This window comes from Hyaena hyaena, unplaced genomic scaffold (genome assembly GCF_003009895.1).
Source record: "Hyaena hyaena isolate Hyena2069 unplaced genomic scaffold, ASM300989v1 scaffold_509, whole genome shotgun sequence".
NCBI classification, from domain to species: Eukaryota; Metazoa; Chordata; class Mammalia; order Carnivora; family Hyaenidae; genus Hyaena; species Hyaena hyaena.
This window is the reverse complement of record NW_024081142.1, coordinates 979,359-1,004,566: the sequence shown is the minus strand read 5'-3', so window position 1 is coordinate 1,004,566 and position 25,208 is coordinate 979,359.

Below are 25,208 nucleotides of genomic sequence, written 5' to 3'. Positions count from 1 at the left end.
TAAGGAGCATGGAAAATGAGCTGAAATCTGGTAGAACACAGAATGCAAGGCAAATATTTCTCATTCCTGTGATTCTTAGCTTAAAGAGAAAACTGAGGCTACCTCATTTTTTTTTTTTTTTTTACCTCAAATATTATCCAAAATGGCTGACACTTTGTCACGGGGCAGCACTTACCAACCCTCCTTACCCACTACCTTACCTGTGGCTGGACCATAGCTTTGTCTGTTGATGTCAACTCAAGAAGACTGGAGTGTGGAGGTAAATCTTGAGGAAATATGTGCAAATGATTTAAATAGTATGGATGTACATACGATGGAATATTATCTGGTCTTGTAGGAAATTCTGATACATGCAACAACGTGGGTCTTGAAGCTTAGAGAAACGATGCTGAGTATCAGACACAAAAGGCCACATATTGTACGATTCCACTTATAGGGGATACACAGAGTGCTCAAATTCATAGAGACAGAAAGTAGAATTGTCACCAAAGGTCACCAAAGGCGGGGGAGAGGGGAAGGGAGAATTATCATTTAATACATGTGGTTGCAGCTCGGGAAGGTAAAAATTCCCAAAGATGGATGGTAGTGATTCACAGCAATGTGAATATATCCATGCCACCAAACTATGCACCTAAAAGTGGCAAAGGTGGTTAAATTTGATGTTATATATAGTTATATATATATGATCACAATAAAAGTAAAATAAAATAACATAAAAATATCTTCAACTATATTTTCAAAAGCAATGGAAATGATGGCTGATTTTGACACACTGTAAAACTTAAAGCAAGTAAAAGATTGGGGTACCTGGGTGGCTCAGTCCTTTAAGGGTCCTACTTCAGCTCAGGTCATGATCTCACAGTATGTGAGTTCAAGCCCTGCATCAAGCTCTGTGCTGACAGCTCAGAGCCTGGAGCCTGCTTCAGATTCTGTATGTGTCTCTCTCTCTGCCCCTTCCCTGTTCACACTCTGTCTCTGTCTCTGTCTCTCTCTCTCAAAAATAAATAAACATTAAAAAGAAAACACTTGGGGCACTTGGGTGGCTCAGTCGGTTAAGTGTCCGACTTCGGCTCAGGTCATGATCTCATAGTCTGTGGGTTTGAGCCCCGCATCGGGCTCCATGCTGACAGCTCAGAGCCTGGAGCCTGCTTTGGATTCTGTGTCTCCCTCTCTCTCTCTGCCCCTCCCCCACTCTCTCTCTGTCTCTGTCTCTCAAGATAAAATCAAGACATAAAAAAATTATATTAAAAAAAAGAAAAATAAAATTAAAAAAACACTTAAAGTAACTAAAAGATTTTTTCCTCATGAAAATATTGTTAACCTCAAAATAAATACATTTTTTTTAAGTTTACTTATTTATTTTGAGAGAGAGAGAGAAGAGGGAAGGGGCAGAAAGAGAAGCAAAGAGAGAATTCCTAGCAGGCTCTGCACTGTCAGCTCAAAGCCAGATACAGGGCTCAAACTCACGAACAGGAAGATCATGACCTGAGCCAAAATCAAGAATCAGATGTTTAACTGAATGAGCCACCTAGGTGCCCTGAATACAATTATTTTTTATGGTCATTAACATCTTGGCCCCAAATTCACTTGATGGAAAAAAAAAACTGGATGGGAGAGTTAATAAGAAAATATCATCTGAGTGTGAATTAAAAAGGAAAAACTAATGACAGATACCCCACATGTTCAAGAATAGTAACTGGGTGGACTTGGAAGCTTTGTAGAAATTAGGTTGAAATTTAATGGGAACTACATTATCTTGGGTTTGTGACGACTTTTTTTTTTTTTTTTATCAGTAAGTTAAAATGCTTATTTTGGTCATTAGGAAAAACTAAAGGTAGAAACCTCTTAAAGGAGAATTTTTTTTTAACATGGAGATTGTTCAGGTGAGGACAGAAAAGTAAATGATATTCATGCATTTGTCTTCTGTTTTCTTGGCCTAAAATTATTCCAATTGCTTTCTTGACCTAACATTATTCCACATGTAAAAAGATTCCCAATCCTGTCAATAACTGTAGGAAACTGATGACGGCTCAACCTCCCACTCTGCTCACCACCCCCACAAAAAATAAAATCAAATCTGAGCAACTGGCTACAGCGGCTTTGTTACCCTGAGAAAGGCAGAGGGTCGGTGGAAATTATCCTGTAATGAGCAATCCATCTGGCTGCACCTAAAAATGGAATAAAAATGCCACCCTTGACTTTTCCATGGTAGTAAATTAAAGCCTAATGTATAGTTCTAATTGCTAACATTTTCTCTCTAATTATGGTTCAGTTTGGCTAGGATTTCCGACAATCCCCTTGTTCCCCTAAAGCAAACACCAGAGAATGTTCTAACCCCACTGGTGGCATTTATTAATAACCCCCTTGACAGATGAAAAAAAAATCATTATTCTATATTAGATGGGAAAAGATTGTCCTAGAGAAAGCTAATTGATAAAAAAAAAAAAACATTCAGACACTATAGAGGAATTAATTTTAGAGAGGAGGAAAATACAATAGTGTCAAATAATAAAAACAGGCTCATGTATAGCATAATGATGCCTGGGCACTGTTTGGGGTACCAGCTAGGGAAAAACAGCTTGATAAATGTTTGAAAAATTATCCATGCATACTCAGATACTCGGATGAGGAGATGAGAAGCAGAGAGCTCTCTTGTGAAGGATTTTCACTTTGTGCCTCCATGAAAGAGATAAGATGTGATAAGTTGGTTTCTATAGATGGCAAACACACGTACAAAATGGTTGGGAATGTTTCCACATTCTTCTATTTAATCTCTTTCTTTCTTATTAAAACAAAAAGCATTATTCCTTTTAAACTAATGTACAAATACAGGCTAAATACAAAGCGGAATTTATCTATAGGTCTAAGTCTCATCAAATAATATATGGCATTCCGCGTGACAATTAAGAATTCAGAAATACTAAACAAAAGTAAGATCTCTGATATACCGAGAGGAGGCATGGTAGGAAAAAAAGAAATGCACTGACAAAGATTATTTCCGAAAGCTACACTCCAAAGTACGCCAGGAGAAAACAGAAATACAAGTTTACAAAGCAAAGCAGAGGGGACCAAGAGCGGGGTGGGGGTGGGGGTGGAGGTGGGAAGGGGTGGAAACAGTGGCCCCTGGTACAGACACTAACCAGGAATGCAGGGTCTACAGAGGGTGGAAACCCAGTGTCAAAACCAACTGAAATCGAATCTGCCTTTTAGTGTCATCATGCACTGAGCATTCCAAATGATACCAGGAGTAAAATACTTCTCTCTGCAAAAATCTTGTTTGTCTTAAGTTCTAAGCAATTTCAGCAGTTACTGTTACCTTTTAATTATGTTAAGTGTACATTTCAAGTTGGCACATTTTTGTTTTTAGGACTTATAATCATTGCATTCTCCACAAAAGTTAATTTGGGAGGGGCGCCTGGGTGGCTCAGTCCGTTTAGCATCCGACGTCAGCTCAGGTCATGATCTCACAGTTCATGGGTTCAAGCCCCGCATCGAGCTCTGTGCTGACAGCTCCAAGCCTGGAGCCTGCTTCAGATTCTGTCTCCCTCTCTCTCTGCCCCTCCCCTGCTAGCACTCTATCTCTCTCTGTCTCTCAAAAATAAATAAAAACGTTAAAAAAGTTAAAAAAAAAAAAAAAAAAGAAAGTTAATTTGGGAAAATGCCAGATGCACTGTCCTGGACCCACACAGACTCAGTGTCACATGTTTGTTACTGCCACAGACAAATATGTAAGTATAATATTTCCTCTTTTGTAAAAAAAAATGCATTAATGTGTTTAAATCTATTAATCCAGGGGCAGCTGGCTGGCTGGCTTAGTGGGAGGAGCACACAGCTCTTGATCTCGGGGTCATGAGTGTGAGCCCCATGTTGTGTGTAGAGCTCACTTAAATAAATAGAAACTTTTAAAAATTATTAAAAAGATAAATAAAACTATTAATCCATTTTTTTATTTTTGTATTGTAATCTCTATTTTATTTATAATCATTTTTCCTTTACTTGTACAACCATAAATACAAAGTGTGATTAATAAAATTATGCAGTGTCTGCATTTCTTTTTTGGACATTATTATTGTTTTATTTCATGATTTTTAGAAAACAGAATTTTGTTGTGTAAGACAAGGAAAGCATGAACAAATGATCTGTTCCAGGTATCAAATATGCTATGTGCTCTACTAAAGCAAAGAAAATAAATTATGTTATCTGACTGATTGGAAGATAAGGTCTTCTGCTTAAATAATCTAGCTATTGGTTTTCTAATTGTCAGTTCTTATAGAATGATAATGAAAAGCACAAACTAAATAAAACTAGACTGTGTCCAAATGATTCTTTCTTTGATAATTAGAAAGTCTTTCACTGACAAACTTATTATTGTGATTAATGATCACATCAGTGTGTGCAGAAATGCTCATGAGTAGAAGTGCGAGGCAATACAATGAGAGGTAGCAGAAAATTAAGAAGTTAAAAATGAATGCTGTTTAATGCACACTTCCATCTCTCAAAGACCGTGAAAGTTGTCTGCGGTTTCCTATGATCAGTCTCAAAATTTCCATGACCTTGACATGTAATTTCAAAGAGTACTTTTTATTTTAAAAAAAGAAAAAGAACCAAAGAATTGTCACATTTACCACTGTCCTCACTGCGATCTGTGTTTCATGAACTAACTGATACGTTAGGCCTTTTGTAATACGAAAGGCTCGGTCCCTCCAAATCAGCTGATTACATAAATTCTTTTGCAGCTCTGTGGATCCACGCCATGGTGAAGATTCCTGAAACACTCACAGGTTAAGTCTATGAGGCAAAATAACTCCAAGAAATTACAGACGATCTGATGGAAAGATGTCAGTGGTCATGCCATTCAGATCACTTTGAATTTACTTTTCAGTTGTTGCTGCAAACCAATTACTACTGGTCAAGTGTAGGCTGTGGGCCTGGGTTGGGTTTTCACAAGGGCTTCTCTTTTCTACCCCAATAGCCTCAGGCACAAATAGACACCTACAGATTCATTTGGGCATCAATGGAGTGGCATAAAGCTCAATATTCATGCTGAAGCTGCATTAGCTACACAAATCTGACATCCTGTCAACACATTGACCCACATTTGTATATGCAAAGGTTTGCCTTAGCAACCTGGGCAGCTCTGGGAGGGGATCTCCTCTGAAAGGAAGCCCACTCCTGGGGGGAGGAGATGCTTCCTTAAAACCCCATTTTTATCAACTTTCTCACCTAAAGAAACATTCATCCAGAAGTAAAAATGTGAACGAAGGGCAATTCACAAGTTTCCATAAACAGTACCGCATGGTTTTCATTGCAACGCTTGCTGGCTATGAAGGAAACAACAGCCTAAGCCAAAATTAAAACGATCATTCAGCAAGTGAATAACAACCCTGTGGGGCCCCGAACTAAGGAAGCTCTGTGCATCTAGGAAAAAGCGCATGGCAGGCACTCATGAAGACAGGTGCCTCTGAATAAACATCTTCACCCACTCGATGAGATTACATGCATGTATGCATATGAAGTGAAACCATCATTAAAAGCCTAAGTGTGATAGATTCCAAGCGAGTGGTATAAAAAGTGTTAGACATGTTCATAAAAAAAGAGAAATCTCTGCAGATTGGCGAAGCAGGTGGGCAAGTTCACGTGCTTTAAAATGAGTCTTGGATTAATCTGAACATTAAATTGGCCAGTGCGCAGTACAAACTGTAAAAGCTTTAAGAAAAGTAAAATTTTTGAGTGGACAATAGCAATACCTCCTTACTATGTTAAAGCAGAGTATCTTTCTATTTGATGCTAATGCTTCTATGTCAAATCATATTCAGTTACTGGCCCTTAAGATTTCCAAGTCATTTTTAGCTATCCTTCAGATCTTTTCCCATAGAGTGAATTATTCTGTATTTCCCACTCTAATCACGAACAGTTACTCCACCGTCTTATGTTGGCATAAAGTGACAATGTTCCTTTTGTACCTTCTACGAGGGAGCAGGCCTCTTCACCCATCACCCTGAAGGGAAGGTTAACACGTTCCTTACTTCACTTCTAAATCAATCCCCCGCCACCATCATCTTCCACCTGCAAAGCTGTGACGTTTGTGCCATCTTCCCTGGCCACCCTTCCTGTCATCCCTTCCACTGACCACGCTCCAGCACTTTGCTCCAAAGGGTCTCTATCCCCTCCCCTGCCATTCCTCAGTGACTCGTCGAGCCTATTGATCTCTTCAACCTCAGTTACTTTCATTGCTACTCTTTCCTCTTCTTTACATTCATGTAAGGACTCCTAATTGTCAGAATCCTGTTTACAATTTTTACTGTATTGTCCAGAAAGTGCAACTGGGAGCCATTTGACTTCACCTCGTAGGACTCAGTATCTAAGAGGAAACAAGTGAGGCTTACAACAATTCCAAGTATAGTCTCTCTTTGGATGTATGAGTCATGTGCATACCACAGAACATTCGTAAATGGATAATCTTGCACCCGTTGTGAAAGTTACCAGTGAACATTTTATTGCTGTCTTATTCCTCTAAGGTAAATGCTTGAGGGACTGTGTCTCCAAATTTAGAACTTCTGTATATTTTTAAAAATTTTTTAATATTTACTTATTTTGAATGAGAGAGAGAGAGAGTATGAGTGGGGGAGGAGCAGAGAGAGAGGAAGACAAGGAATCCGAAGCAGGCTCCAGGCTCTGAGCTGTCAATACAGAGCCTGACGCGGGGCTCGAACTCACAGACCATGACCTGAACTGAAGTCAGACGCTTAACCGACTGAGCCACCCAGGCACCCCTGTGTAATTTTTCATTAGTAACAACTTAGTAGCTACTAAAATAAAACTAGTCAATATTAAAATAAAATTATTTCTTGCTGAGTACTAATACAGTGGCTTTATTAGTGACTGATTAAATAGAATTCATTTACATGAAAGCAGCAGCGTGGTGGATGGCAGGAATAGGGGGTGGCAGAGGGATGGGGTTTGAACTCAGAAGATCTGAGTTTCAATCCCAGGCCTACCACTTAATGGTACTGCGACTTTTGACAAATCATTTCTTAGTATTCTGTAAAGTCGGGATAATGAAAATATTAGCTCAGGATCACTGAATGCTATCAAACGAGGAAATACATGTGACAATAATTTACACGTTTTAGCAAATGATAGCTGTGGTTATTTTACAATATTTTACTGAATAAAATTTAACATAGTGGCTAACGCTGTGGCCTCTAGCCCAGACTGCCTAGGTTTAAGTCCCACTTCCCCCCGTTATTAGATTTGTGACCATGAGACTCCTTTAACGCCTCCGAGCCTCAGTTTCTTCCTCTGTCAAAAGGAACAGTGCCTATTTAATAGAGTGTTGTGAGGCTTAAGTGAGATGCAATGGAAAGCATTTATAGCACCATCTGGAAAACTGCAAAATACTAACAAACGTTCATTCATTCATTTATTCATGTATTCCACAAACATTCATTGAGAGCCTACTCTATACCAGGCCTATTCTAGGACCGGTGGTATGGTATAGAATACCAGAACACCAAAAAAGTCCTCACTCTCATGCTATATTTTAGCTGGGTGGGGAAAGTTTCATTATAATTACAAATAAAAAAATACATATAATTGGAGGTAATACATGTTATGATGAAAGAAAACAGGGCAATATGTGAGATAAGGATTCTGAGGATGACACAGAATCTCTGTTATTACTAATCAGAAGTGAGTTACTACTACCACTCATATTACTACCCTGACTCTTCCTTCTCTACACAGTTCAGGCATGTCTTTCTCAGGCATGTGCTCCACTTGGGCTTAGAAAGATGCGAATACTTTTAAGGCATCTCTCCTCCTAGCAACATGTAAGAACAATAAGATTCCCAAACAGTATTGGAAATCTGAGCACCCAGTGATGAAGTTACTGTTTGTAGTCAGAGAGATGGACCAAGAACTCAGCTTCAATCACACTTAACCCTACATAGAGTTCTGGAAGTCAATCTTTTATATATGGAACTCCAATACTTTTCAAATCAATCCATGGTCATTAAGCAACTACTGCATGAATGTCCCTGGAGACATAAAGTGATCCAAGAAAAGAATTAATCAAAAAATTAATAATCAAGTTTGGAGAAGAAATGATAGTACCATATTTAAAGCTAAATAACCTAAAAGATTTTAATTACATTTCAAAATAACAATGAAAATCATGAATTACCAAACCAATCATTCGTATAGGTTAATTCAAAAGAGAGAATACCATCTTTAACTTAAGTAGGGAGGAAAAACTGACATTTGAAAAACTGTGAAGAAGAGAGTATTTCAAATGGAGAGAAGAGTTTAAACACATGTCTATTGACAGCCGGGCTGAGCATTAACCACATTCCAAGTAGAGTGAGTAAAGCCATTTGCCTACAGACAAATTCAGAAGAAGGAGTAGAAAGGTGGCTATGGCAGCATCAGAATCTAGAGAGGAAAAACATGAATGAAGTACAAGTTCACACGCAGTAAAAATCTGCACTTTCAGAAAGTTTGTTTTGTCTGTCTATAATGGAAATAAGGCAAGGACGTGAAAAGGAAAAGCGAGTCAAGCAGAAGGAGAGCAAAGGGAGAATATATTAAGAAATTAGATTCTTGTACATCTTTTTTTTAATAAGTTTATTTATTTATTTTGAGATAGAGAGACAGAAAGGGAGGCAGCGAAGGGTCAGAGAGAGAGATGGAGAGAGAGAGAGAGAGAGAGAATCCCAAGTACTCTCTGCACCAATATTGCAGAGCCCAATGTGGGGCTCAAACTCATGAACCATGAGACCATGACATGTGCCAAAGTCAGACACTTAACTGATGGAACCGCCCAGACACCCTAAAATTCTTGTATACATCTTTTAAAAAAATTTTTAATGTTTATTATATTTTTGAGAACGAGAGAGAGAGAGACAGATTACGAGCAGGAGAGGGGCAGAGAGAGATAGAGGGAGACACAGAATCCAAAACAGGCTCCAGGCTCTGAGCCGTCAGCACAGAGCCTATTGCGGGGCTCAAACTCACAAACCACGAGATCATGCCCTGAGCCGAAGTTAACGCTCAACAGACTGAGCCACCCAGGTGCCCCAAATTCTTGTACATCTTAAGGTAGAATATCGTGTTGTCATGAAGTATTATTATGCAGACTTTGCAGAAATCTCAGGAAATGTTTGTGATACAGTGGTCAATGAGCAAATCAAAACTTGCTGTTTTTCTACTATCAACGCATGTTAATGAAGAAACTATTTACAAAGGCTATTAACAAAGGGTGAAGGGAAGAGAGGGGCCACTGGGCTGCACCAGAGGAGAGCCAAGACTGTTCTAGAGTTGAAGGAGCCAGGGCAGGGAGCGGTTGTGGGTTGTGGGAAGCTAGAAGGGGCTGTAGGGTGGGAGGGGTTCACTACAGAAGCTGTGGCCTTAGGTGGAGTAGGGCAGCCACTGCTCGAAACAGAGAGGGTGCTGGGAGAGTAAATACCTTGACTTCTCCCTCCTCTGGCCCTGTGATCTCCCACTGATGCCTCCTATTCATAGAAGCTGCCCAACAAGGAAGCCTAAATAATGTAGTTCACAGAGGTCAGCCTCTGCCTGCCTCCCAAACAAGAAAAGAGAAAGTGAAGAAAAGTAGAGAGTGAATGTGGAGGGGCAAACATATGCGCATGTCTGTAAATGTGTGTGTGTGTGTGCGTGCGCACGCGCGCACGCGTAGGTACAGGCGCTGATGTAGATTGTTCTGGGCCTGGAATAGTTGGGGGTAGATAATATGAAGGTAAGAAAATCAGTTAGCAAGAGACTGCAGCAGGGCCACATTATGACATCCGTGGGCCCGAGGCACCTTTCCCTTTGTGGCACTCTTCCTCTGCTTTAAAAAAAAGTCTCAAATTCAATTTTATAATTGCATCAATATAAGGATAAATATAATCCATCTTGGATTTTATCAAATATTTTTTGGCTTAAAACAAATTTTAGGGGTACCTGGGTGGCTCAGTCAATTCAGCATCCAACTTCAGCTCAGGTCATGATCTCATGGTTGGTGAGGTTGAGCCCTGCTCGGGCTCCCTGCTGTCAGTGCAGAGCCCGCTTCAGATCTTCCGTCCCCCCCACTGCCCCTCCCCTGCTCACACTCTCTCTCTCAAAAAGAAAAAAAAATTTAAAAATAATATTTAGGGGCGCCTGGGTGGCTTAGTCGGTTAAGCGTCCGACTTTCGCTTAGGTCATGATCTCGCGGTTCATGGGTTCGAGCCCCGCGTCAGGCTCTGTGCTGACTGCCAGCTCAGAGCCTGGAGCCTACTTCAGAGCCTGTGTCTCCCTCTCTCTCTGACCCTCCCCTGCTCACGCTGTCTCTCTCTCTCTCTCCTAGAAATAAATAAAAATTTAAAAAAATAAAATAATAATAATATTTAAAAAGTTTAAACATTTCCATGGGCCCCTAAAATTACTGCTATAGGCACTTGTGTCCACTGTGCCAAATGGAGAGGTGGGTCCTGGATCACAGAAGATCAGACATGAGAGGGTAAGACCTGACCGAAATGGTCGAGTCCTGACAGAGAACAGAAAAGACACTCAGGAGAGTTCGTGGAGGGCTTGTTCACAAAGCTTATTTTCCAGGGGCCAGAAAAAGCTGTAAGAGGAACATGGCTTTGATTTGAAAGACACAGCTGGCCTGGAATATCATCGCAGGGAAGAAACGAGGATTTTAAGTAACAGGTCCTCGTTCTTCTCCTCTCTTCCTTGTTGACTGAACCCAGCCAAAAGCCAAGGGCATGACCAGCGCTGATACTGTTCACACATGCCCATTTCCCAGGGCAGAGCGCTGTTGGAAGGGCAGATCTGCAGGACCCATTAGAAGCTATGGACACGGGTGACCTCTCTAGCATTGGCTTGGGCTAGACTCGGCCATGATTCTTGGCATCAGAATCAAGGAGAGGGCTTGTTAAGCAAGATTGTTAACTCCCACAACCAACCTACCCCTACTGGAGCTTCTGATTCAGTTGGTATGGAAGTAGGTCTTAGGGGTTCAAGAATTTGCCTCTCTAATGAGTTCCCAAGTGGTTGATGCTGTTGATCTAAGGAGTCCACTTTGAGAACCACTGTCCTGGTGTGCTCTCCATAGACCCTCCAGCCATACATGTTATAATTGATCACCGTATATTCAAGCATCTAGAATAGCACTCAACAACATAATAGGTACTCGGGGCACCTGGGCAGCTCAGTCAGTTAAGCGTCCAACTCTTTTTTTTTTTTTTTTAAATGTTTTATTTATTTCTAGGGGGGAGAGAGAGAGAGAGAGAGAGAGACAGCGTGAGCAGGGGAGGGTCGGAGAGAGAGGGAGTCACACACTCTGAAACAGGCTCCAGGCTCTGAGCTGGCAGTCAGCACAGAGCCCGACGCGGGGCTCGAACCCACAAACCGCGAGATCATGACCTAAGTGAAAGTCGGACGGTTAACCGACTAAGCCACCCACGCGCCCCAAACGTCCAACTTTTGATACAGGCTCAGGTCATGATCTCAAGGTTCCTGGAATTGAGCCCCAAGTTGAGCTCTGTGCTGACAGTGTGGAGCCTACTTGGGATTCTATCTCTCTCTGTGCCCCTCCCCTGCTCATGCTCCCTCTCTCTCTCTCAAAATAAATCAATAAACATTTTTTAAAATAACATAATAGATACTGAATAAATATCTGACTCATTAATAAATGAACAATTAACCCAAATACAACTTCAAACAAAGCAAATTCTCCTGACTCAATCATCTATAAAGCACTCAACAATCCATGACACACATTGAGACGGTAGCCAAGCAAACACAACAGATCTGAGATTCTGACAGCATCTTCTACATCAGGGCTCTGTCCTGGGCCATTTCAAATCTTCTCTGAGATTGTCACAGAGGCCTATTTCCTATGTTACCATGATACTTCAAATGTTTTATTCAGTGTGAACAGCATAGTGAACAACTCCATCATCAGTGTTTCCATAGTTTATTAAAAATAATCATTCATCCATCAAATATTAAGTTACAGAGCTAAAGCCCATTGGAAATGCTAGTCCCTGGGGAAACAAAGACAAATGACTTCTGCCCTAAGAGCTCACCATCTAACGGGGAAAACAGATACTTATGCAGAAAAACTGTGGTAATATTATCTTAGGAGTACCTTCTGGTAAATATAGAAGTATGAGTAGCAGGTGAGGAGCAGGAAAGAGGAAGAAGGCAGCTCTGCCTAGGAGTTTCAGGAAAGCTTCACAGAAGTGACTTTGACTCAAGTCACTGGGTAGCCCAGTCGGTTAAGCGTCTGACTCTTGGTGTCGGCTCAGGTCATGAACTCACCGGTCATGGGTTTGGGCCCCACATCATGATCATGAGATCTTCTCTCTCTCCTTCTCTCTCTGCCCCTACCCTGCTCACTCATTCTCTCTCAAAATAAATAAATAAACTTAAAAATAAAATAAAATATTTTTAAAAAGTGACTTTTGAGGTGGGTATTAAAGGATAAATAGAGGTTTTCCAGATTTGTAAATGGGAAAAGAACATGCAGACCGAAATCTAGCTGTGTACAGGCAGTGGTAGAAAATTAGTGAGAGCTGAGTGTGAATGCTTGCATAGTAAACTGAGGAGAGCTAGGTGGAAATTGACAAGGAATAAGGCCAGAGAGGTTGAGGCTATAGGGAGCTAGGTTGTATTCAGTCTCTGAAAGACAGACTCAAAAGAGCCAACTCCTCCATCTTCTCCAGGAAGCCTTCCCTAAGGGATATGAGCCACCCCTGCCCCAGTCTCCCACAGCATACTACATACTTTCTCTTGAAATGATCTGTCATGCTTGCAACTTTCCTACTAGACCATCAGCTCATCTAGGGCAGAAACTCTTACTTGGTAGAAACGCTTATGCACATGGTCTGGTATATGGTAAGTGATGAATAAATGTTTGCTGAACTGAGGGAGCTGAGGACATCTTACTATCCTAAGACATGTTAGTGGGGGGGTCTCCAGCTGGTCTGTGTAGCCCCACCTAAGGTCAGACACTGGGCTTTTCTTTCTCTCCCTTCCTCTCTTCTCTCTTACTGTCCCACCAAGTATCTATCTGAAGCCCCATCTGCCAGCTTCAGGGCTCTGAATTTGCTGAGATTTTGAAAGCCAGGGGCGGGGGTGGGGGGTTGTCCATAGCAGACTGACTGAAGGGAACAGGTGTTGTTTTTCCATTTCTTTGAGACCTTGATGTACCACTAAGGAAGAAGCAGGAAGTCTAAGTGCTCCAAGAAGTTGAGGGATAGAGCAATATTGAAGACTTGAGTGATAGCGAAGATTAAAGAAGTTTAAAAGGTATGTGTGGGTGGGAGGTATTCCTAGGCCTAGATAAACTCAACTATCCATTTTCTCTGCTCTTCAATCCTGGATTGTTAGAAGATGCAAATAACATATGCATAATTGTGCTGATTGCTCATTCTAGCACCACATGGAAGATGATGGCTGGGCACATTTTAAACACCAATTTTATTTATTTATTTATTTTTAATTTTCCTATTTAAAAATTTTTTTAAGTTTATTTATTTTGAAAGAGACAGAGCATGAGAGGGGGAGGGGCAGAGAGATAAAGAGAGAAAAACACAAGCAACCTCTGCAGAGTCAGAGCAGAGCCTAATGTGGGGCTCGAACTCATGAAACCATGAGATCATGACCTGAGCTGAAATCAAGAGTTGGACGCTTAACTGACTGAGCCACCCAGGTGCCCCCCAATTTTATTTTTTTAAAGAACTTCATTTATTTATTTGTTTGTTTATTTATTTATTTGAGTTTTATGACCAACGTGAGGCTTGAACTCCCAACCCCAAGACAAGAGTTGTTCATGCTCTACCGGCTGAGTCAGCCAGGTGCCCCTTAAACACCTATTTTATTTTATTACTTATTTATTTACTTATTTATTTTTGTTTTGAGAGAAAGACAGAGCACAAGCAGAGGAGGGGCAGAGAGAGAGGGAGACACAGAATCTGAAGCAGGCTCCAGGCTCCGAGCTGTCAGCACAGAGCCCAACATGGGGGTTGTAAACCCCCATTACCAGGGACTGTAAATGAGTGTAAAATTTACTTTTTCTTTAGAACTGTATATAACCACATCCACGAAGCACTATTAGAAGTGCTTTTAAAACCCGAGCTTCTTGAATTCACTCCTTTATAAGTTGTATAATACTTCCACTATGCTCAACTATATGCATATGGTCTGTTCATCGCAAAGGGAATCCAGTCAAGTGAACAAATGGGGGATCAAATTCAGCCCAAGTTCTGAATAAGCCTTATGCCCATGCAGTACATACACCTAGAAGAGTCAACTTTTTTTTTTACAGAAGTTTATACTAACTGTACTCACTATACTCTCCTTTCCTTCCTATGCTCCATTCTCTTCTGGAAAAAAATGGGCTAAAATCTCAATGATGATGCCACCATTCATTACCATCTCCATCACATTTCTAGCATATGGGTATCCTTAGAAACAGTCCTAAGGCAAATGTTATGATGGGAGGCTTCACTGGGAGGGATATTGCCAAGGCATTAAAAGTGAGGGAAAAGAAGTGAGGCAGAGAAGAAACGCAGGTAAGACATGATCCACTGTGAAATGACCACAGCATCGTAAGACAACCCAGCCATTTAATGATGAGGACATCTTCCAGGCAGGGAGCATGGAACTGCCTGTTATTCCCAATCTCTCACCAGTTGAAGGTGGCCCTATGGGGACAAAACACTCCTTGTTAACCAGTTCCAATGGCTATCTATCTGCCTACACAGCCAAATCCTATACCTCAAGGTATAGGGAAGCACCTGCGTCCACAAAGTGATGGGAGAGGCTGGGGGTCTCTGTGAGTATTGCAGGGTGAGATCTGGCTATTGGAGTTGCTGTGACTCCCAAAGGACCAGATGTGGGGGAGGCCAGGCCAGAACTAAGAAAATTTTAGAACCTCCAGCAGTTTTAGAAGACAAGGCCATGGTAGTAAGAATAGTGGTGGCCAGGTTGCATACCGAACAAGAAGAGGAGGGTAAGGGAGGCACACAGGCCAAGCAGTTCTAGAGAGGTCCATAAAATGGGTCTGAAAAACATGGAGTCGATGGATATTGCTACAAAAAAACCAAAATAAGTAAAATCTCATCTCTTCTCAATGCTTGTTAACATGAAAATACAGCAAAATTCCTGTTTCTGATGACTCAATCACATAAGAAAAGGTAACCAAGGTAGGGATTTCCATATGTTTACATGGGAAAGAGATCAATGATAATAAGGAAAATGGGCAGAGATGCACCACGGCAGTGTGTACATATAAGACAAAAGTGGCTTATGGTTATCCACTGGGAAAAGGAAAGAGCTTTGTTTTATAGAATGACAATCATTATATTTGGATTTACATGCAGGTAAAATTGACCTTATCACTCATAACCAGTTTATTTCTAGACTATTATGTCAAGGGAATTTGTCACACAATCTCAAAACTTACCAGCTCAAAAAGTAACAGTAGCCTCACCGCACACAAACAACACAACACCACACACACACACAAACACACACACACACACACACACAGTATGGTGCAGGTTTCCTTCACTGTATGAAAGAAATGTATAGAGCATTCCTATAAAACCTTTTGTAAGCTGAAATGGCCTAAAATGAAGAAGTGATTACCAGTAATTCAGATGAAAAAAATTTGAGCATTATCAGACCTGAACACTAAACATTCTCTTAAGATTTTTCTGATACCTTAGCACACATCTTGCTAATGGACGCACAAAACAAATTGAGATAAAGTACAGATGCTCACAGACACTGTTCAAAGCTCTAGCAAGTTGACGCTGAGATGCTGAGTGCAATTCTCCGAGAAGGAGGTTGGCACCGCCATCCTTGCTGCTCCGGGTATGCACTGCCTCTGTAAGGTCTCCCTGCAAAACAAATGTTGAACACTGTTTTTACTTTTCACCTTTTTTCATAAAAGCAAGAGTTCTCTTTGAATTTCGTTTGGTTAGGGAAAACAGGTACTAATGCAGGCTTTTCCTAAAAGCAAAGAAGAGAACATTAGAAAAGTGGGGGATGGTTACATTAATTTGCTTGATTGTCATGATCTTTTCACAATGTATACATTTGTCAAAACATCAAGTTATAAGAGTGCCTGACATTAAAAAAATTGGGGGGGGGCACCTGGGTGGCTCAGTCGGTTGAGCATCCAGCTTTGGCTCAGGTCATGATTTCACAATTCATGGGTTCGAGCCCCACGTTGGGCTCTGTGCTGACATCTCAGAGCCTGGAGCCTGCTTCCAATTCTGTGTGTCCCTCTCTCTGCCCCTCCCCTGCTCATGATCTGTGTCTCTCTGTCTCTCAAAAATAAACAAATATTAAAAATAAAATAAATAAATTTAAGAAAAAACATTTTTATTTATTTTTTATTTTTTTTAAATTTTTTTAATGTTTTATTTATTTCTAAGAGAGAGAGAGAGAGAGAGAGAGAGACAGCGTGAGCAGGGGAGGGTCAGAGAGAGAGGGAGTCACAGACTGAAACAGGCTCCAGGCTCCGAGCTGGCAGTCAGCACAGAGCCCGACGCAGGGCTCGAACCCACGAACCGCGAGATCATCACCTAAGCATAAGTCGGACGCTTAACCGACTAAGCCACTCAGGCGCCCCTGAAAAAACATTTTTTAAAGGGGGCATCTGGGTAGCTCAGTCGGTTAAGTGTCTGACTTCGACTCAGGTCACGATCTCATGGTTCGTGGGTTCCAGACCCATGTCGGGTTCTGTGCTGACAGCTTGGAGCCTGTAGCCTGTTTCAGACTCTGTGTCTCCCTTTCTCTCTTTGCCCTTCTCCCAATCACACTCTGTCTCTCTCTCTCTCTCAAAAATAAACATTAAAAAAATTTTTTTTAGTTATAGGGGCACCTGGCTACCTCAGTTGGTAGAGCTTGTGATTCTTGATTTTGGGTTAAGTTCTAGGACCACGTTTGGGTGTAAAGATTACTTGAAAATAAAATATTTTTAAAAAATCAAGTAGGGGCCCCTGAGTGGCTCAGTTGGTTAAAGGTCCCACTCTTGATTTTGTCTCAGGTCATGATCTCGTGGTGGTGAGATGGAGCCCTTCGTCAGGCTTCCCACTGGGCATGAAGCCTACTTAAGATTCTCTTTCTCCCTCTCTCTTTGCCCCTCCCCCCTCAAAAAATAAAAAGTAAAAAGTAAAATATAATCAAGTTGTAAACTTTCAATATATACAATTTTTATGTGCCAATTATTTATCTCAATAAAACTTTATTTTTGGGAAATAATATGTTTATTTATATATTATTTACAAATATATATATATAAAACCTTATATATTGGGGGGAAATATAAATCAATTTTTTAAAGTAAGCTCTATGCCCAATGTGGGGTTTTAACTCATAACCTTGAGATCAAGAGTGGTATGCTTTACTGGCTGAGCCAGCCAGGCACCCCAATATGAATCAATTTTTAAAATTAAAAACTAGTATTTGGTTAATAGATACTTATTATGTATGTAATTCGAACACAGTTTAGGATAGAGTAGAATAGGATATGACAGAAAAGGGTAGGATTGAAGAGTTAGGATAAAAATTTGTCCATATGTTATGACCATGCCTTATATAATATATACGTTTCTTTCTTTTTCATGTAAGTCAATGTGCAAACAATTTAAGGCTGGGGTGACAGTTCCTTGCTCATCTGCAATCTAGACTATTCTCACTTTTCACTCTACTAACTCTTGAGTGTGGCTTTGACTACATAGTGTAAAACAACAATGCAACCATCACATCTCCCTTCTAAACAACCAGATGGAGAAAAGCAGTGGAGGGGAAAGGGGAGAAGGACGCCACTTCCCTTCATGTCACTTCTTCGAAATTACACACATCACTCCCTTCATAGCCCATTGTCCATACAGCCATGTGTAGCTCTAAGGAAGACTGAAATATGTTGCCTTTTTCCTGGATAGTCTTAGGTGTGGATAAAAATCTGGAGCTATTACCACAGAAGAAAGGGATCTCACAGGGCAAGTATGCTTTGTACCACAGCATGGGTTTCTTAACTGAAGATCACTCAAAGATACCGAGCAAACCTAACAAAAAGTTGTAACTACCAATTTGTATCTCATAAAATTCATGGATTAAGGAGGGAAAAACAGTGGATTTTGTTTCTTCTAAAAAAATTTTTTTTATGTTTTTATTTTATTTTTGAGAGAGAGAAAGAGACAGAGCGTGAGCCGGGGGGTGGGGGGGGGGGATGCAGAGAGAGAAGGAGACACAGAATCTAAAACAGGCTCCAGGCTGTAGGCCCAGAGCCCGATGCAGGGCTCAAATTCACAGACCGTGAGATCATGACCTGAGATGAAGTCAGACGCTTAACTGACTGAGCCACCCAGGTGCCCCAACAGTGTTTTAAGTATCTGCTCTGTAGACAGCATTGTTCCAAAGGGTAATATACAAAGATGAGTAACTAAAGACAAATTTAAGGTAGCATATAATCCACTTTATATGGTTGTTACAGAGGTAAGACTTGATGAAACAGGAAACAGTTGGTTACGTGGACACGTGTTCTTCAACCTCAAGGAACTCTCCATTCCCCTAACTCCTAGAATGTTCTTCCACCAAGATCCTTGACCTCTAGGTCTTTCCCATCCTTCAGAAAAAGACTCAAAGGTCACCTCCTAGGACTCAAGCTACCAAATTTAAAATTGGATCCTTTCCAGGAACTCCCTAGTTCCTTGAGGGCAGGGACCTTGTCTATCTCACTCATCACCATGTCTTGCTGGCCTACAATAGTGCCTGGCACATGGTAAGCATTCATTAATTTTTGTTGGATGGATGAATAAATACATGAATGAAGGAATCCTCCTGGAGGAAAATCCCATTGCAGTGTGAATGAGTGTGACCACAGGATGTTGTGTCCAATTCCGGCTAGGTTCTCAGTTGGTAATCCTTCTCCATCTTCAGCCACATCCCCCTTTCAGCCCTCTCAGCAGCAATTCCACACCATCTTTTTCTCCTTCAACATTTCAGACTAAAAAAATACACACCTAAAAAGAAGCCAGCACGAGAATGTGGAGAAATTGGCACCCTCCTACACTATTGGTGGGAATGTAAACTGGTACAGCCCCTCTGGAAAACAGTGTGGAGGTTCCTCAAAAAATTAACAATAGAACTCCCCTATGACCCAGCAGTAGCACTGCTAGGGATTTACCCAAGGGATACAAGAGTGCTGATGCATAGGGGCACATGTACCCCAATGTTCACAGCAGCACTCTCAACAATAGTTAAAACATGGAAAGAGCCTAAGTGTCCATCAACAGAGAAATGGATCAAAAAGATATGGTTTATCTATACAATGGAATACTGCATGGCAATGAGAAAGAATGAAATCTGGCCATGTGTAGCAACATGGATGGACCTCGAGGGTGTTATGCTGAGTGACATAAGTCAGGCAGAGAAGGACAGATACCATATGTTTGCACGTATAGGAGGATTAGGAGGAACTTACCAGAGGACCATGGGGGAGAAGAAGGGGAAAAATAGTGGGGGAAAGGGAGGGAGGCAAACCATGAGAGATTCTTGAATGCTGAGAACAAACTAAGGGCTGTTGAGGGTGGGGGAGAGGGGAAGGGGGGTGGTGAGCATGGAGGAGGGCACTTGTGGGAATGAGCACTGGGTGTCATATAGAAACCAACTTGACAATAAACTATTTAAAAAATAAATAAAAAGAAGAAGCCAGCAGTCCGAATCTCCCCATCTTCCCATTCTGGATTTTTCAAATATAGCCCGATCTATGGTTGTTTCCAAACTTTAAGATATAAACAAACAAAACTGCTCTCACATCCTTCCATCCTCAAGCCCCTGCCCTCTCCAATCCTTACAACAAAGCTCCTCAAAGTAGCTCACAGTCAACACCCCTCCTTCCTCACCTCCCATTAACTCCTAATGGGAACTGTGTTCTGACTCAAGCCTTCCTCACACCAACCAACTAACCATCAGTAAGGCACCAGTATTTCAAATTGCCCTCATTTTACTAGACGACTTGAGCATTCGTTGTGTTCTCTTCCCTTGACTTCCAGGACCACTCTCTCCTTGCTCTCCTTTTCTTCTGACCACTTTTCAGCCTCCTTTGCTGATTCTTCCATCTGCCCGCCCAAGCATGCTGGTATTACTCAAGGCCTTGTCTTCACCCCTTTCCTGGTCTTCTTCTACGCAGAAAAAATAGAAGTGAAGTCTCATCCACTTCCATGGTATTAGCAATCACATGTATTCTGAGAACTAAATATCTCTAGTCTGTGAGTTTCGATCCATCCGTCTGTCCAGCTGACATCTGCACCTGCATATTTTATAGAATGTTGAATCCAACATATTCCACATTAAGTTCATTAGCTAGTATCCCTGCCTCCCTTCCATCTTCTTCTTTATGGCTACTTTGATTAATCACCTCACCATCTAACCAGCTGCCCAAACCAGAAAATTTTAAGTCTTCTTAGTGTTCCCCTCCTGCACTAGCTGCAGTCCTTTACCCTCTTTTCTGTTTCTTTCTTTGTTTGTTTTAAGTAAACTCTAGCCCCAATGTGGGGCTTGAACCCACGACCCCAAGACCAAGAGTCACAGGCTCCAAGGCCAAGAGTCCCAGGCTCCACCGACTGAGCCAACCAGGTGCCCCCTACCTTCTTCTTCTTAAATGCCATTCTTTTACTTCACTGCAGACACACCATCATCAGTCCTTCAAAGAAGGATTTATCCTATCCATTTTTGTGTATCCAGGGATAGTAAAACTACCAAAAGGGGAGGGGGAGGAGGAAGATCGTATAATTTTTATAATCAGCTCTTAAAGAGACTCATTCATTCACAAAGTATTTATCTCATGCTTTATATATATATGTCAGAAACATTTATGAGTTGCTTAAATTATCACCTCTTTTGTAAATGAATATTCTTTGCCTTAATGATTGCCTGCTTGCTTGCTAGCTAGCATGTTTAATAGCCTGGAAAAATCCAAACTGTTACTAACAAACGCCATGGTTACTATTTTATAGTAAGGCTAGGGACCCAGGCCAACAATCAGAAACCGTTCACAGAAATGTTGTTCTGTCGGCAAAAATTCTGACTTTAAGACTTGCGTATTGCAACATTTAATTAGAAAGGAAGTCTTGAAATATACCTGATCCTGCAAAGTAATTCTGTCCACAAAATGGGCAAAGGGAGAGATTTCCCATTTTGTACACCAACCCGTAATTTGGTAGGAGGGGTTTAGGCTATTTTAATTAATTATTGCAAATTAAATATTTCAACAACTTGAAGTGAGCCCTTCAAAGAGTGAAAAAATATACATAGCTCCCCTCTGCTAAAACTGCAGTTGATGATAGAATTCCTACTGTCTAATCTATAAAATAAAACCCGAGTTTTCAGCTAATTCCGTTTTCTCAAACACAAAAAACAGTGCCACCCCAGTTAGATGCTTTAACATGCACGTTAATTTCCACTCACAGCTGTGGCAATTAGAAAGTGTACTTAATGGAGTGTCATGTTAATTGTTTTCAGAGTTAACCAATTTCTCCATTTAATTGTCAATTGATTAACCTATTGAAATGTTAAGTGACTCAGTTTCCTTCCAGAGTAAACAGCAGCAGCATATGGTAGCTTCATCAGCCGAAGGCAGCACTCATTTGCTCGGATTCAATGTGCTGGTATTTTTCTACACCTCCCTGAGCTTTTAATTAGATGAGGCAATGTTACATGTATTTGTCTGCTAGAAAGGTTATCAGTGCCGCAGCTGACCTGCAGAGGCAAGGTTGAGTCTAGCAGCTTTAATAGAAACGGTTTTCAGCTATGACTGTTGTACTTGATTGCATTGTGATGGTAATTAACTCCAGACTGCTTTCCTCAGCGTGTGTGTGTGTGTGTGTGTGTCTGTCTGTGTGTGTGTGTGTGTCTTTCCTGTAGCACTAACTGTGCAATGAGATGTTTCCTCTGTCATATATATGCACTTATTAAGCACTCATTGGATTCTAATAAGCATGCAAATAGTCAAGAGTTTCTTTAGGCTAATACCACACTAACTCAGATTGTGGCTGCCATTAAATAAGTACGATGTTCGTCGCCTACAGCGCATTTTGCAGAGAAAAAGCCAGCTCCCTTTGGTAGAATGCTGCTCCTTTATTTTCATGGTGTCTCATTCCCTCGGATCTTTACAACTATAAAGTAAAAATTATTTTATGTTTTCAATTTAAGAACGTAGGAGGCCAGAACGTGCTGAGGGAGCGACACTTGATTTGGAGGCAGTGTTCCAATGCTCCCGAAGGAGATCACTGTGTTTTAGTGACCAAATTGGTTACAAGGTCTTGGAGGTGGACTATTAACTCAGTCTTCTCATCTCTTGCACGCGGTTCTCGGACTCTGGGTGTGCACAGCTCGCATGTGTGTTTTTACTGTACCCCACTATTGTTTAATTACGAGCCAACCCACAACTGAGCCAGCATTATCATCCTTGATAATGTTGGTAGCCCGCAACTGAGACAAAATGATTACAAACCTATGTTGTGTTCAATAGTTCTTTAGGGGATTTCTCTCTTAATAGTTCTGGCTCATTCATGTTTGATTCAGCACATTTGTTCTTTAAAAAAGGCATAGCTTAGAAGAGTTTCAGGGTGGGTTAATAACTCAACTGAAAATGGCCGCTCGCATTGTAAGAGCTTGTTCCCGCAGTTGCTTGGGGCTTTTCTTCAGTTTTGCCGCTCTGCGGCTTCGGCCCAGTTGGTAAACAGCTTAAGTCCAGACATCTTTTCATTCTCTGAGCAGCGGATTGAAATAAAAATGCATATAAGTGGCGACTGACTGGCGCTGGCCTAACAATAGCCTGTAACATTATGCAAGGGTATTTACATAGGAATAAGGCCTCACTAAAGGAGATGGGGCAATTAATGGTGTGGGCCACACATATAAGGAAAGTTTGTCCAATCCTTTCCTCAATAAAGATCTTTTGTAAAGTGCTATGGAAACTCATGGAGGCCCCAAAGAGATTAAGGGGAGGACTTTTCTGGGACTTCGAAAAACTATATATATAGTTCATAGAGTGTACATATATATACACATATGTAACTGCAAGTTTCAAAAAGCCAAATTATATTAAATAAATGCACTGAAAAGAAGGTGAATTCTGTGTTGTTTGGGTCATTTGGGGGGCGTTTCTCTAACCCTGTGAAAGAAGGCCGGTCCGTGGGTTCAGCCTCCTCTCTTCATTTTCTTTCTTCCTTTCCTTTTTTTTTTTTTTTTTTCTGGTGATGTTTATGGAGCAGAACATTGCTTCTGAGATAGACAAGCTCCTCCGTTATCTTGTTTCCCCGAGTCTGAAACAGAGGCGTCATCTTTAAAATATTTGAAGAGTCTGGTCGTACTTCTACTTTCAAGTAATGATTTAGCAGTGGGAGGCAACCTTGCCCAGTGACCAAGCCTGAGGGGGAAAACCCTCAAGATTTTCAGGACTGTCGGGCAGCCGGCCGCCACAGTGAGAGTGAACTGCAAGAGCAGGAAGGGCCCAGGAGCGAACGCAAGGAATGTGCCCGAGGAGGATGTGAACACCTGAATTTAAACCTAGACCTTTTCAAGGATATAGATCATCAGAGAATAGTTTGTCAGTACAGATACAAATTTAAAAAGCCAAATGCCTGATTTATGTTCATCCCAATACTGTTCCGATATATTGTCATTGATCTTTTTTTTTTTTTTCTTTTTTGGGAGTAGAAAGTCCTCCCCCCCACCTCCACCCTCTCCCCTAGCCCACCAACCCCAACAGTAAAAGACAAATCTGGGGTAGCTCTGTCACATGTTTTCATTCTTATCAGAGACTCACCATCTGCTTCTGCCCTTGGCCAGAGAGCATTACTGTTATTATTACTTTGGATCAGAACACTTTTAATAAAGTATCATCAGCATTCGAAAAATAAAAGACAAAGGAATAACCCAAGCCCTCTTTGCATGTTTTATGGCCAATTAAAGCATGTACTACCTATTTGAAGCAAAGCACCTCAGTTTTCTTTTTCCTTTGTTAATGTTTTATCTCACTCAAAGGACATTTTCTAAGGAAGCAGAACTTTGGCCGGGAGTGTTCAAGCTCTGTTCACACTTGCTAGTAAAAGCTGTTCTTACCTTCGAAGTTGCTTTTGATTCCATTTTCTCATTTATAGTTGGTTCATGAAATTCATGTTCACATAGAAGGAGTGAAATAAAATCTTAATGTTATAACGCATAAGCTTTGGATGCCTGTGTGTGTGTGTGTGTGTGTGTGTGTGGTACAGAGACAGTGATTTCAGCTGCCGCCCTTCCGAGCAGGCAGAAATCAATGCCTCATTCAGGACTATTGATCACTACTAAATTAATTAGACTCCCAGGCTTATGGCAGTTGATAAGACAACTTGTTAATTTAGTCAATGATAGTGTTTTCCCTAAAGCGGCAAATACCCTCTTCTTCAGAAAAGGCATTTCTAACCCTTGCTGCCAGTTCTCTTTTTATTTTCACTTTTCATCTTTCTTGTTTGCTTTTTCTGGGACGAGTGTTTAGGGGTAAGTGGGTTGTGGGTGTGGGGAGGAGATCGATAGGTAAGGCAGTGCCGTAAACATGTAACGGCTAAGGAGGCAGTCTGGAATATTCGCTGACCCACTCCCACTTATAGCCCCTTGCCTGACGTAATTTCAGGATGAAAGAAAGCAGCCAGATTATAACCCGGGACATGGATTTCCTGTGGGGCTTTGGCCGCGGAAGGCCAGCCACTCCAGCCCTACAAGGATGTTCATTTGGAAGGGACTGCTTCCTCAACCTGCATTTAGGATGGACTGATACATACGGATTGCTTTTGCTTTTCATTTAAACCTGCAACAGTGATGGCCATAGTCAATAACAAAGACTTGGGCCCCGTCGGTAATGCAAACTGTGAATGGAATGAAGGTATCCCAGAATGCCCCGAACATAGGGCAGTACTTCCTGCTGGCTGGGAAGGACAAAAGGACAAAGCCCGGGAGTGTAGGGGTCCCACCAACAGCTCTTGGAGGCAACAGCCTGCTATCAGCAGCACTCCAACCCTCTGAGAATGCTAATAAGCTGGTGAAGAGCTCAGCTTTCTTGCCATAATTCTATAGCGTGGTTGAGGACCCCATAGTGCTCACTAAATAAAGACAACTAATTGAGAATTTTTTGCACATTTTGCCCAGGGGACTTGTTGTTC